Below are 14,958 nucleotides of genomic sequence, written 5' to 3' on the forward strand. Positions count from 1 at the left end.
CAACCTCATTAGTAGGCTATTCAGCAGTGATGCTTGGATAATCCCCACTGGATGGCGAGTCAAAGCAGATACAATCTAAAGACACGAAATTACCTAACATTAATTCCTGTTAAGAGATTTCCCCCCTCTAACTTGAAAAAACGATTGAGTTAAAGCCACCAACGCCGACTCCCCCAAAGATAATGGTTCAAACCCCCAACCCCCCCTGGATTGCCGAAAAGGAATCAATAATTTAAAGAGAACAAGCACTGCACGTGAAATCCCCTCTCCAAAAAACCCAAAAACCAACACGTTAACATTTCACACACTGAGAATGTCTGAGCGCCATCTCCCGCTGGACCGCGGTGCGGGCCCAGGGCGGCGGCGACCGCGCAGGACCCATCCGAGCCTATTTCTGCTTCTTGGACTCGGGCGGCTGAGGGACCGGAGGGCGAGGCAGCTTGAGGTAGACCTTGACCGAGTCGTAGATGAACCACTGCAGCGCCGTCAGGGTGCCGATCATGATGATGCGGGCGAACAGGCCCTTCCACAGGCCGCCCGGCCCCAGTCTGCGGAGGACCTCCAAGGCCGTGCTGCCTTTCTCCTGGTTCAGCACGGACACCACCGAGTCGGCCGGGTGCGACACGACGGCGCAGAAGACGCCGGCGATGTAGCCGGCCACGAAGGTCACGGCCAGCTGCTCGGCCTTGGTGCACTGGCTCTGCGGCTTGGGCACCACGTACTTGTAGAGGGCCTCCACGGTGCGCTCGAAGCAGGCGAACTTCATCATGGTGTAGGGGATCTGCCGCATCCAGAGCGGCGCCACGCCCTTGTAGAAGGCCCACAGGCCCTCCTCGCCGTACATGCGGGGCGCCGCGGTGCGCAGGGTGCGGGCGTAGCCCGGCTGCGTCTGCACGCGGACCTTCACCGCCTCCATGGGCGACAGGGCCATGTCGGCGAAGAACTCGGCGGTGGCCGAGGAGGCCAGGTACAGGCCGGTGCGCCACTCGTAGGCCTTCTCCGGGCCCAGCAGCTCGGCGTAGCGGATCTTGAAGACCTCGTAGAGGCCGAACTTGAAGAAGCCCTGCATGGAGTAGCCGAGGAAGGTGGGGGCCCAGCCTCGGGCCAGGCCGCGCAGCCCGTCGTCCTGCAGCGTCGCGGCGAATCCGCTCAGGATGCTCTTGTATTTGCCCGGGTCCACCTGCATGCGGCACTTGACCAGGTCCAGCGGCACGATGGCCGTGTGCGTCAGCCCGCAGCTCACCATCCCGCCCAGGCCGCACAGGAGCAGGTACCTCGGGGAGCCGTATTCATAGCTTTGTTCCACCGAGACCGCCGCCCGCTTGCTTCTGCTCCCACTCGTTGCGTGCAGGGGTGGGATGCCGCCGCTGTCACACATGGCCCCGCTCCTCTGAGCACACAAGTCCCTGCGGCCTCTGTCCTCCCGCAGGAGCAGGTGCGCATGCGTAGTGAGCTTCCCCGCGAGCCGCCCCACCAACGGTCAGAGGGAGCGGGCGGCCCAGCCCTCGCCTAGAGGGTTTCCGCCCACGCCCAACTGCGCAGGCGCAGCGCCTACGGGTTGGGTTGGGGTGAAGCCCTAAGCCCACTCGCGAGAGTTTAAGTGAGAATCGCACTGCGCGCCTCCCTCACACCCCCCGCGAAGGGGCTTCTGGTAACAGCGGGAACCCCGCCCCTCAGCCCTTCCCAGCCAATGGTCAGCGGACCCTAGGTCTTACCTTAGGCGCTTGAAAGGCTTTGTGAGACCCGGTGGCAGCTCTGTGACTTAGTACTCTACGAAGATACTAAAAACGTAAGCCAACAAGTACAAACATGCGTAAACACACGAATAGGCGAGTAAATAGATGAGGAGGTTGGCGAGAGGGTGAAGAGTCTCCATGCACCGTTGCCTTCCTGAGAGGCCTTTCCGGAGTCGCACCCAACTGTGCCCACTTAACGTAATGGTCGTCTCCATGGCAACAGAGTTTTCCACGGAGGAAATGGGCGGAGAGAACTAAGAATCTGGCGTTGGAGGCCCAGTCTTGAAGCTTCCAGCCTTACATAATATTCTTTTTGGCTGTTTGTTTGCTTTTGTTTTTGTTTCCTTAGTGTTTAAAATATTACATATGTCTCATTTTCCCTCCATTGACCTCTCTCCGGCCACTCCCACCCCCCAGCACATGCCCTCACCCCCGACTGTCTGTGTCCGTTGGTTATGTTTATATCCGTGCTTACAAGTCCTTTGGTTGCTCTCTTACCCACCCACCCCTCCCCTGCCTTCCCTCTGAGGTTTGACGGTCTGTTTGATGCTTCTCTGTCTCTGGATCTATTTCTTTTCATCAGTTTATGTTGTTCATTATATTCCACAAATGAGTGAGACCATGTGATATTTATCTTTCTCTGACTGGCTTATTTCGCTTAGCATAATGCTCTCCAGGTCCATCCATGCTGTTGCGAATGGTAAGAGTTCCTTCTTTTTTACAGCAGTGTAGTATTCCATAGTGTAGATGTACCACAGTTTTTTAACTGGCTCATCTGCTGATGGGCACTTAGGCTGTTTCCAAATCTTAGCTATTGTAAATTTACATAATATTCTTATCTGGCAGGTGGGAATGACATTTTCCTTCCTCCAACACTCATACTTTATTTCTATTTTCCCTCCAAGAGTTGCAGTGAGGGCTTAAGAAGCATGGAAGGAAACTGAGGGTGGGTGGGGGATCTGGTTATTTTTATTCATTAGGTATTTTTCCATTGATTACTGAATGCCTGCCATGATTTTCAATATTATGAAAATAAGTCAGAAATCCTCTCTTCCCCACAGGGAGCTTGCAGTCTCATTGGCCTGGAAAATGAGAACTAAGTGACTCCACGTGTAAATCAGTAGCATACATTCATTCATTCACCCACTGTATACTGGTCCTGTGCAGGGTTGGAGGTTTCGGAAAGAGCTAGATACATTCCTACTTACTTCTAAACAAGGAAATTTCAAAAATCAGTATTGTGTGATCAGTAATATAACAGAAGTTTGAATAACATTCTGGATAAACAACGAGGGGCAACTGATTCTGCCTGATGAGGTTAAAGAAAACTTCCCAGAGGAGATGACAACATAGCTGTCTTGAAGAATGCATAGAAATCTGTCATGTAAATAAGAATAGAATGGTAATTCCAGCTAAGGGTAAACATGACTGCATGACCTGTTGAAGAGAGGTGTAACTCACAAGGGTTGAGTCTGGAAAAAAAGAATTGGGTCAGATTGGGAAAAGCCTTAATGCCTTGTTCAGGACTTTGACTTATGTTTTTCAGAAGTGAGAACCATAGAGCATATTTTGGGAAATGCTGAACTGTATAAAAAATGGAGCTTAGAGAAAATAAGGAGGGGAGGGCTGGAAGTAATAATAGCAGCTACCATTTACTTAGGTCTCTATTTCCTAAAGGTACAGCTTGGATGTTTTGCTAGCATGTAACACAGATCACTGGCTATTTTATGAAAACAGAGGTTAAATCAATTTATGTTATTTGTATGAGCTACTTGTTCTGTGCCATTAAAATATTGTGAAATAACATGTACAAGTTGAAGAAAACAATCTAGGAATCTTCAGGACCAAAATGTTTTGAACAGTTCTTAGTTCAATAACTTGACTGAAACATAGTCATAAGGTCTTTAAAACTGAATGTAGCCTGGAAGAATATTTTGCCATTACAGAGTACACATCTACCACTATGAAGTTTATCTCCTTGGTACTTATTTAATACAGGGCAACATTTCTGTTTTTGAAATCATTATTTCACTTTTGCCATGTTCTTCTTACTAACTTACTAACAAGGCCACATATAGACTTTTATGTTCTCTTTGTTATAAAGAGAAGAGAGTTAAAATGTATTCATTTATTCAACAGATTTTTATTAAGTTCCTATTATGTGCCAGGCACATTTTGAATTAATATAATAAAGCAGAACTAATAATATCCTACATTGTCCCCAAACAGAATTTTCATAAGCTCTAAAACAGAATTATAGAGTGCACAGATAAAACAATAGCCAATACTTCTTGAGTACTTACTCTTTGCCAGGTGATTTAAACATCTCTAATCCATACAACAGTCATACAAAAATACATATTCTTCCCATTTTATATATATGAAGTGGCAGACACTGTTGTTGTCTACCCAAAAGCCAATTTCCTATTCCTCTTTGCTAACAGAACCTCTGCTTGTTCAAGTATCTGGCAGATTTTTCTAAATCTCTATATCATATTTGCTTACTTTCTTCTCATCACATTTTTATTTGCATGTAGGGTATCTTATTAACGGACCATAAATATTTAGGCCCATTAATGGTGTCTCCACTCCCATTACACAACTATCTATATGCAAGATGTGCTTATCCCTGTCCATGTTTTTGTGTATGTCCTTCCACTTTCCTCTGCCAGTTGTCTTACAGAATCAGGGGCAAAGTATGTACACCAGAAAACTTTCCTTTATTAACCCACCTCTCTTGTATTTTTCTGATAATTACAGTACTTAAGTAGTGTGCTAGACATTCATTTGTAGTTTAGACTGATAAATTGTCATTTAAAAAAACAGTATAGGTAATACTTTAGCTGAGTCTGTAAAAACATTGCTTGCTTTGTTTATGTATCATCTCATTGTTCAGTGTTCTGTCTAGTCTCAGTGGGTATTGGCCAACTCATCAGTGAGAGTGAACTGGAGTATTACTTGAATTATACTCTCAGCTTTAACATTTACAGTGAACTTAAGCAGGTGACTTCATCTGCCATCATGAATCTCTATATCCATCTAAGAATTTGCAGAAATAGTTTTTGGCATGTTATTTTATTTTAAAATGCAAATGAAGGACATTAAAATGATTAAATATAAGATCACAGGAACTTAATGGGCAGGGAACTCAATATTTATTAACCACTACTATGAGTCAGTCACTATAATATAGTGGGAAAAGTCACAGCTTTGGGCAGAAATAAATTCTGAGTTCACTTTTTTTTCTAACTGAGTGACCTTAGACAAATTATTTAGCTCTTCCTAAGATTTGTTTATTTCATTTAAAAATCTGTAATTAGTGTTAATTATATCATTTTAGAGATGTTATAAGAAGAGATAATACCTAGCACAAAATACCTAGCCTGATTCTATAAATGTCAATTATGTGACTCACCCCATTTTTCTGGCCATCCTTAATTCTCACAGAACTCCTGTTTCTGCAATGCTGATCTCTGCTGTTTCCCCTCCACTTGAGTGGTTGATTTATTCAGTCAACTAAATTCCAACTGACTTTGATGATTTAGAATAGGAACTGAAGAAATCATAACTGGAAGAAACGTAACCTTTAACAATGTCCCAGATGTGTCATGGCATAAAACAAGTAGGTCATAGATTACTCACCTGTGGCGCAGAGACAACTAGGACAGACAACTGGACCTTCCTTTTCCTCCCAAAATAACCCTTCTAGCCTGGTTCCTTATTCAGTTGAATTCTAGCTTAGGTGATCAACTTAACAAGGTTTGCCTTGGACTCACCCAGTTGTGACCCTGAAAGTCCAGTGTCTCTCAATCCCAGAGAAATCAGAGTAAATGGGAAACGCTGAGCTGTATCAAAAATGGAGCTTAGAGGAAAAAAGGAGGAGAGGGCTAGAGTAATAATACTATTAGGAGTGGGAACTGTGCCCACACTTCAGTCACTGCCAGCATACCACAGTATAAGAATTGCTGGCTTTGGAGCTAGGTATTCCTGGGTCCAATCCTGGCATATTCCACACCTAGCTATGACTCTTGTAAATATTATTTAACTTTCTTGAGCCTCAGTTTCTTTATCTATGAACTTCATCCTAGTCTTTCATGAATTTATAATGAAATGCACATTATTAATAAATTATAGCACAGTGCTTGCAATGGTGTAGGCTCTCAATGAATATTAGTTCTTTCCTTCCTGACTTCCTTATACTTATTAGTTTCATTATCCCCTGGGAATACCATATTTCTTAAAATCCCTGAAACTTAAGGAAGGTGGGCATCGGGCAGTAGGGGGCATTGTTGCCACTATTCCTTTTTTTCTTCTGGCTTCTCTATGCCAGAGCAATAAAGTTTTAGTAAACCAATGATCAAAGATGGCTAAACTCTAAACCCACACTTGGTTTTAACTTATCTAAATGTGTCCCACATGCCTGAAATAATGTTTAGAGTGTATCAGGACCATTTTAAATCTTCTGCATTTAATTTATAACCCTTCTCACTCCAGGAGATTTATGATGTTCCAGGGGGTCAAATGTTTATTCTTAGAATTATTTAACCCCAATCAACTAATTATTCTGATGAATTGTATACTTTTTCTTTTTGTTTGACCAGACTGGAAACAATGACAGGCATTCAACTGGGATTTATTTGTAAAACTCTGACAGATTGGGAATTACGGAGTTCCTTAAACTGTCTCTGAAAATAAATATTCCTGGATAGTTAAAGGGGAAAGAGCAACAATCTCCAAACTCATTAAACTAAGTCTAACCATGTCTAAAGAAAATGTTGTAGGAGGTAATGATACTACATGCTTAGAAATCTTCATGCTTTTTTTGTTTGTTTGTTTAAGGAATTATTTGTGCAAAGCAACATTAGTGCTCCTAGTGGTAATTGTTTACCTGGGGCGGGTTTTGGGGTAGAAGGGCATAAATAAAATAATTTTTATTAACTTTCCAGCATTCTTAAAATATTAAATGTCCAAAGGACTACATTTATCAAGCAGCATGTAAATAAATAGATCTTTTTTCTAAGATCCCTCTGGTTGGGATCTTAGAAGCATTTGATGATTTATGTATCGCAGAAATGGTGTAACTTTAGTATATAATGACTTCCTTCTTTTTTTTCAACCTTATACAGCATTTTACTGGTAATTTACCTAATACAATAAATATGAAGATATTCCTATAAAAAGAACATCAATGCATTTGAAGCTTCAAAATGCAAACTGAGTTTTATTAGACTCTTCTAGCGAACATAATCTAGTAGTCAGATGAATATTTCCAATTCTAAAGCATGAGACAGTAAAGCATTAGAAAGACCCTAAATTTCAGGATACATTCAAGTTAGTGAAGGTAACCAACATAAGAAAGGGGCCTGTGAATGTGGTATATTTCCCATGGCAATGGTGTAACAGCATGAATTTGAGCTGCTTTTGAAAACTTGGTCTCTGGAAGTGGAAGGAGGACTGAACAGACAGATCTTAAGTTCAGGGCTGTCCAATAGAAATACAATGCAAAGCATATATGTAATTTAAATATTCTGGTAGCCACATTTAAAAAGTAAAAAAAAAACATTAAAAATATGTTACTTAATGCAATACATCCAAAATATCATTACTTCAGTATGCAATCTATATGAAATTATTAATGAGATGCTTTACATTTTTTCTTTCATACTATATCTTTGAAATCTGGAATGTATTTTGTACTTTCAGCATATCTTAATTTGAATTTACCTCAATCAAGTGGCCAATAGCTACATGGGGGTAACAGTTACAGTATTGGACAGTTTAGGATTTTATCTATGCTAGGAGAGCCTGACTCTCCCCAGAAAGGCTGTGCAGCTTAATCAAATCTTCTGGTTGGAGGTGGCCTTGGGTCAGTTAGAGATACATCTTTCTATTCATTTCCCATTCCCTTTCCCCTTCTTTCTCCTTGATACCATGTAATGAATGCTAACCATGTGCCAGATACTGGACACTGTGCTGAGCATTCTAAATGCATTATCTCATTAATCCTGCAAGAATTAGAGATCTTACTTTATAGCTAAAGTAAATAAAATAACTAAATGATGGCAATATAGTGTAGGTTGAGAGTATATATAGACTTAGCCTGGCTGGTGTTGCTCAAGGGTTGAGCATTGACCTATAAACCAGGAGGTCACAGTCAGGGCACATGCTTGGGTTGCAGACTTGATCCCCAGTAGGGGGCCTGCAGGAGGCAGCCAATCAATGATTCTTTCCCATCATTGATGTTTCTAGCTCTCTCCCCCTCCCCCTCCCTTCCTCTCTGAAGTCAATAAAAAATAATATATTTTTTAAAAAGAATAAAGCCTTAGAGGCTACTCATACATGTGTCTGCCATTTCCTGTATACCTTGGATAAGAAATTTCTTAACTTCTCTAAGCTTCAGTTTTACCATTTGTCAAATGGACACAATAAATGTACCTACCTTACAGATGTTGTTTTGTGGTTTAAGTGAGACCATACCTGCAAAACTGTAAGCATTCATGAAATATTAATATTATTTGAGGTAAGTGGGGGACACTGGACTTTGCAATACCTTGTACAAATATTTTTGCTACTGCTACTACTACTGAGACCCAAAGAAGTTAAATGATTTATCCAAGGTAACACAGCTAATAAGTAGTGATCAGGCTCTCACCCAGTTTGCTTGTCTCTAGAGCAGTTTTTCTTGTTATCTGTTTATAGTAATAACATGGATTGAATTTTTACTGACTCTGTGACATAAAATGAAAAGGTCTCTTGAAAGATAAATTCCTGTTTTCTGCTTGCCATCTTCATAGAAGAATTCAAGGGGGAAATTCTGGGCTTTCTCACTCTCTTTTTAAAACAGGAATTTAGTGTGTTCTCTCTCTCTCTCTCAATAAATAGGAATTTAGTGTTCTCTCTCTCTTTCTTTCTCTCTCTCTCTCAATAAATAGGAATTTAGTGTTCTAAGAAACTAGGTAAGGAACATACATAGAAAAAGGAAGATTAAATTTAATTTTCTTTGCTCCTTTGATCTTTTTGACTCTAATCTCACTAGGGAAAAGTGCCCTACATGTTGTGTTAAATCAAATTTGCATTTCAACAAAGAGCAGAGATATTAAAGCTATTATTTCCTTCTAATAATATATTTATATGGATGATTGCCTCATATCTTTTAAGACAAAAAATTATTGATATTTACAGAAATTTGATAGTACTATCAAAAGTACATGTACTGATACATATATTGTGAAAGTTCCTCTGTGTGTAAAAATACTTTTCCCCATCAAATTAGCAAGTAAAAACAAACAAATGCCAGTGCTACTGGGTCTAATTCAGCTAACAATGCCACTCTGAGCATGCCCTCTCTGCCCCCATGTTGTACTTTCTATCTGCTCCACGGAATTGTTTGTTCCTGTCTTTACCTATATACAGCTTCTTCAACTACTTCCTGTTTGATTTTTTCTCCTTTCTCTTCCATCATTGCTGCTCTGTGTCTAGCCTCTTTATAATTCCTAGGGCCCGCGGGCCGGATCCGGCCCGTTTGAAATGAATAAAACTAAAAAAAAAAAAGACCGTACCCTTTTATGTAATGATGTTTACTTTGAATTTATATTAGTTCACACAAACACTCCATCCATGCTTTTGTTCCGGCCCTCCGGTCCAGTTTAAGAACCCATTGTGGCCCTCGAGTCAAAAAGTTTGCCCACCCCTGGCCTAGCCTCTTTATAATTCCTAGGAGATTCATCTGAACCAGTCAGCAGGGCTCCAGGGTTAGGAGGAACAACCCTGCCTAGCAACAGACTAGTTCAGGGCCATGACAAACTTGACTGTGTGCCCCATCTGGACCCCACCCCCCAAACCCCACTTAACTCCATATTAATACTGTAATACCTTCTGCAAGTCCTAGCTACTTATTGTTCCACTTTCTGAAAGAAAAACCAAGGGCAGGGGTTAGATGTCTGGATATGTGGATTCTAGTTTGGCCTGCCTCTTGCCATGTCATTTTCTCTCCTTAGTCTTAGATAGCAACTCCCATCATTTCCCCCAAGATTCCCTCCAACACCTGGCTATGCTTAACCTCTGCACCTCATCTCTCTCCAGTGTCCTGTCCTCACATTATAGCCACACTGCAGACCTTCCATGTTGTTCCCTCTGTCAGGAACACACCTTTCCTACTCCTGTACCTGGCTAATTCCTACTCATCCTTTAGACCTCAGCTTAGAAATCAGCCCTTCAAGGAAGTCTTCCTTGATTTCTTGATCTAGGTTAGGACCCTCATATGGGTTCCCATAGTATCCTGCCCCCTTCTTCACCCCTACCACTCCCTCTTCGTTTGGAATTGTTTATTGTATGGTTTGCCAGATAGAAAATATGCCTAAAAGCAAGGATCCCGTCTTTTTATTTCCTTCTGTGCCAGTTATGTTTAGCACATAGTTGGTACTTAATAAATATTGGCTGTTGGTGGAGGAAAACAACTAAGCTGGGTGTCCTAGGAAGTTTCCCCAGGTTGCTACCACCTTCACCCCCTTTTGCCTCAACTGTGACAGGATATGTAATAAGACAAACATTTCTATTCATCACCAAACTTTTCTTGAGGAGAGCACTGTGTTTGTTTAAAAGAAATGTTGAGTTAGCAGATATATGGTTAAGAACATGGACTCTGAGGACCAATTTCCTGTTTTTGATTCATGGCTCTGCCATTTAATAGCTATAAAACTTTGGGCAAGTTACTTAACTTCCCTAGGCCTCAGTTTCTTCATGTATAAAATGAGGGTGAAAATAATAGCACTTACCTTAGAGAGTTGTTGTGAGAATTAGATGCATTCAGACACATAAAGGACTTAAGAATTACTGGCACATGTAGACACTTAGTGCTAGTTATTAGTATTATTAAACCACTAGAGCAGTGGTTCTCAACCTTCTGGCCCTTTAAATACAGTTCCTCATGTTGTGACCCAACCATAGAATTATTTTCATTGCTACTTCATAACTGTAATGTTGCTACTGTTATGAATCGTAATGTAAATATCTGATATGCAGGATGGTCTTAGGCGACCCCTGTGAAAAGGTCATTCGACTGCCAAAGGGGTCGCGACCCACAGGTTGAGAACTGCTGCACTAGAGGCCCAGTGAATGAATTCGTGCACAGGTGGGGTCTGGCCGGCCCAGCCCCAATCAAGGCGGGTCAGGGCTGGGCCTGTTGGGAGGAGGAAATGGTGGGAGGTTGGCTGGCTGGCTGGCGGGCCCTGATCAGGGCCTGATCAGGGCTGGTCAGCTGGGGGAAGGGGCCATGGGCGATTGGCCAGCGGGCCCCGCCCCTGATTGGGGTTGGGGGGCCAATTGAGGGTGGGGCTGGCCATGGGGAGGGGCTGTGGGTGGTTGGCCAGCCGGCCTGCCCCTGATCAGGGTTGGGGGGCTGATCTGGGTGGGGCCGGGTAGGGGGAGAGGCTTCAGGAGGTTGGCCGGCCACGCCCCTTATTGAGGTGGGGGGGGGGCAATCAGAGGTGGGACCAGCTGAGGGGAGGGGCTGCAGGCTGATCAGGGTGGTGGGGGCCCATCAGGGGTGGGGCCGGCTGGGGGGAGGGGCTGCAGGAGGTTGTCCAGACATCCCTGCCCCCCTATTTGGGTGGGGGGGGCGATCAGGGGTGGGGCTGGCTGGGGGGAGGGGCCAGCTGGGGGGGAGGGGCTAGCCAGGGGGAGGGGCTGCTGGCCTATCGTGGTGGGGCGGGCCAATTGGGGGCAGAGCTGGTGGGGGAGAAGTAGGGGGTGTTTGGCTGACTGGACCCGCCCTTGATGGGGTGGGAGAGTCCTATCAGGGGTGGGCCAGCAGGGGGGAGAGGGCCGCGAGGTTGGCGGGCTGGCCCCAGCCCATCATCAGGCTGGTTCGCTGGCCACAGTGGGCATCATAGGTACCGGTGGTTAGTTGTTACGGTCGTTATGGTTGCTGGCTTTTATATATATAGATTATGGATAGGGGTGAATTCAAGGAACCAAAGTTAATCCCCAAATTCTGCTTCTCATGAGAGTGGTCCTATTCACTTTGGGCTTTCTGTTTGTATAATGTTTGGTGAAAATTGCTGAAGCCAAGTTGATTTACTGTGCCAATTATAACTTTGACATTGGCAGGAGAGGGAGGCAAGATTCATTTATACATTCAACAAATATTTACTGAATGTCTATTTTGTGCTAGACATAAAGGAAAATAAGATAGTCACAGCTGTTACAGAGCTCTCAAAAAATGTAGAAAGGAAAGCTAGAGAGGCTGGATACGAGGGGTGGGGGAGAAAAGGGAGGGCAGACAGTTTCTCCAGCGGGTGTAGCACAGCAGGAGGGGATCTTGAGAGAACAGACATGCTACGGCAGGATTTTAAAGAATCGGGTATAGGATGTGTCATATAAATACTCCCCTCCATTCCCTACAAAATCTTCACTAAACTTTTCATTGCTCACTCGAGAGAGCCTGAAGAAGGGGAAGATAGCAGATATCTGGGTTATAGCTGCTGGGGGAAAGATGCTATCAGCAAAAAAGGCCTTCCTTACTCTTGTGTGCTACTAGTAAGGAAATATTACAGTGCATACAATATTTAATGATTATAAATAATACCGCATGCCTTGCATAATATAGGGCTCTTTACAATGAATAAGAATTAAACATTACCAATAGCAACCATATTAACTAAAGAGAAGAGACATTATTCAAGGTAGAAAACTTGGGACTCTGAGGGAAAAGGGGACATTACTGAAGCTGTGAGTCAGATATGACCACCAACCGGCCCTTCATGGTTAATTAGTCTAATTGCTGATTCCTCGGCAACTATAACTTATTATTTTATAAACCATTGCTTATGACAATGCAGACTTTCCTAAACATAAATTTCCTAAGGTTAAGGTGTAGGAAAGGAAGGGGAATGTTGTGTACTTATTGGTCCCATCCTTTTAACTTCGTTTTTCATGTTTATGTCATTGCCATCTGTTACCATTTTTTTTAAGGAACAATTTAAAGAAATGCATATATTAGAAAAGCAGCAGCCTAAGAAGTCATCAGTCCTCAAGCTAAATAAAACAAAACTATCAATTTGTCTGAATTTCCAAGAGTGAAATAAATAAAGCTCTGTTGGAATTTACCTACACAAATTGAGACTTTGGCAAGGAAGAGAAATAAACTAGTCTTTTTTTCTTCTTAGATTTATTTACTGTATAAACTCTGGGGTTTCTACATCTTACAATGTGACTACTGATTTAAAAGATATATGGTTGTTTATTAATATTCTCAAAGCACTATGCAAACTCACATCACCTTGGGTATATTTTACCCCTAAGCTATAAAATAAATGTGGAAGCATTTTGTAGTTAACAAGGCTAAAATATGTTAATTCATAGAGTTGGCTTCGACTAGGATTTTACTTTAAATCATTAATAGGAAAATGAAGAGAGCATGGGTGCTCAGGCATAAAATATATATGAGTGGTTTTCTTTTTTAGGCCTTATCAAATCTGATGTCACCTGATGTTAAAAATTGAAATTTGATAATGCAGAAAATGACCTTACAATTTGCAGTATCATTAAACAATGAAGCTAATGCTCCAGATTTTTGACAGTAGTATTGAAACTATGATTTTTAAGTACCATTTTCAAATGACAGGATCGTGAAAAAAATTGATATTTTGAATTGGGTAGAGTCAGAAAAAAGCTTGCTTGTCCTTTTATCTATGGGACCATGTTTTTAAAATAAAAAATTAAGGTAGAGTCCTAGACTGTCTAGCTCAATGGTTAGAGTATTGGCCCTTGGATTGAAGGGTTGCAGGTTCGACTCTTGTCAAGGTTGGGATACATGCGAGAAGCAACCAATCAATGTGTCTCTCTCACATCGATGTTTCTCTCGCTCTGTCTCTCCCCCCACTCCACTCGCTCTAAAAATCAATGGAAAAAATACCCTTGGGTGAGGATTAACAACAACAAAAAATTAAGACAGAGGATATTAGAGCAAAGGAGAGACAAACCTAGATTTCTTTAAATGGATGTAAAATTAGCAGTAAAGTTCCTGAAGGGCCAAATACAGAAGGATATACTCTTGCCCTCTTAATAAGATAGGAATATATTTCTTTAAAGCAGAAAAAAGGGCTTTAGAAACTCCTTTACAAAAGCCTCCCGGTATCTAACCGGCCTCAGAATGGCACAGTTTTCTATTCTCAGGCGGCGGTGAGGCAGGCTAGTCAGCTGCTACAGAGGCCTCAGCTCCTGCCCTTCTGCCCCCAGAGAGTTTCAGGGAAAGGTAATTTCAAGGGCACGTTTTAGTCAGGGGTTAGCCACAATCACCTGCTTCAATTTGTTTGATTCTATGATTATAAGCTTTCAACTTAGGTGTGAGCGGCCCATTGTTTTTCTTTCTGGGAACCTAAAAAAGACAAAGACCGCAGGTGTCACAAATGTCTATCAAACAAGAAAATGAAGCGATTCTGGGCAACTATGAAATTCACGCCAGCTTTTCCGACGTCCCAAGATTTGGGTCGCTTTACAGGTATAACCAAATTCATGGCAACGTTAAGCAATGATTCAAACTCGTGCTAAAATGCCCCGAGTCTGTTTTACTTTAAAGCATTCTAAGGATGCTTTACTTTGGGACGCATGGATAGCAATGAACCCCTACACCAACAAGACTCTTAGATGGGAACTACCAACAGGACGCGCCCTTGAGCAGCGATCACACTGCACCGAGCGCTTGAGAATATTCTAGAAGCATCACTGGGAAGGGCCGCTTCTCTGCAGGGTAGAGAAATGAAGTGCAGAGGGGGCAGCTGCGTTGGGGGGAGGAACACGGCTTGCGTCTAGAATGCTTTCCTGCTGGAACGGCTTTGCTGAGAGCTTTGCTCCTGGAGCTTTAAATCCGTGGACCACTGCACCTCACTGCGCTACTGACGTCACAGACTCCCGTGTCTGGGAGTGAAGAGAACAGAGACTTTGGAACATTAAATGCCTAAACCTTCAGATAACCCAGAGGACATACAAGCCATAGCATTTCATGCAAAATTTATTTGCCCCCTTGCATCGAACTAAGGCGGAGAAACTCCAAATCGGGCCCCCCTCCAAATCTGGTAAAGTGCGAGGGTCTTGCGGCAGTTCCGGGGACGTGCCGAGGGCCGCTTTGCTACAAGTGTATCCAGTGTCCCCAGCACCGGGGACTTCTGGGGCCGCGGCTTCCCGCCTCACTCGCCCCGCAGCTCCCAGAGGCGGCGGTTGTGCT

General features: G+C 43.0%; 1 pseudogene; it reads right to left on the reverse strand.

Moving 5' to 3' along the window:
* Positions 1-388: 388 nt before the first annotated feature.
* Positions 389-1,378, reverse strand: LOC102428456 (annotated as a pseudogene).
* Positions 1,379-14,958: the final 13,580 nt, after the last annotated feature.

The sequence above is a fragment of the Myotis lucifugus genome, unplaced genomic scaffold, assembly GCF_000147115.1.
Source record: "Myotis lucifugus unplaced genomic scaffold, Myoluc2.0 scaffold_37, whole genome shotgun sequence".
NCBI classification, from domain to species: domain Eukaryota; kingdom Metazoa; phylum Chordata; class Mammalia; order Chiroptera; family Vespertilionidae; genus Myotis; species Myotis lucifugus.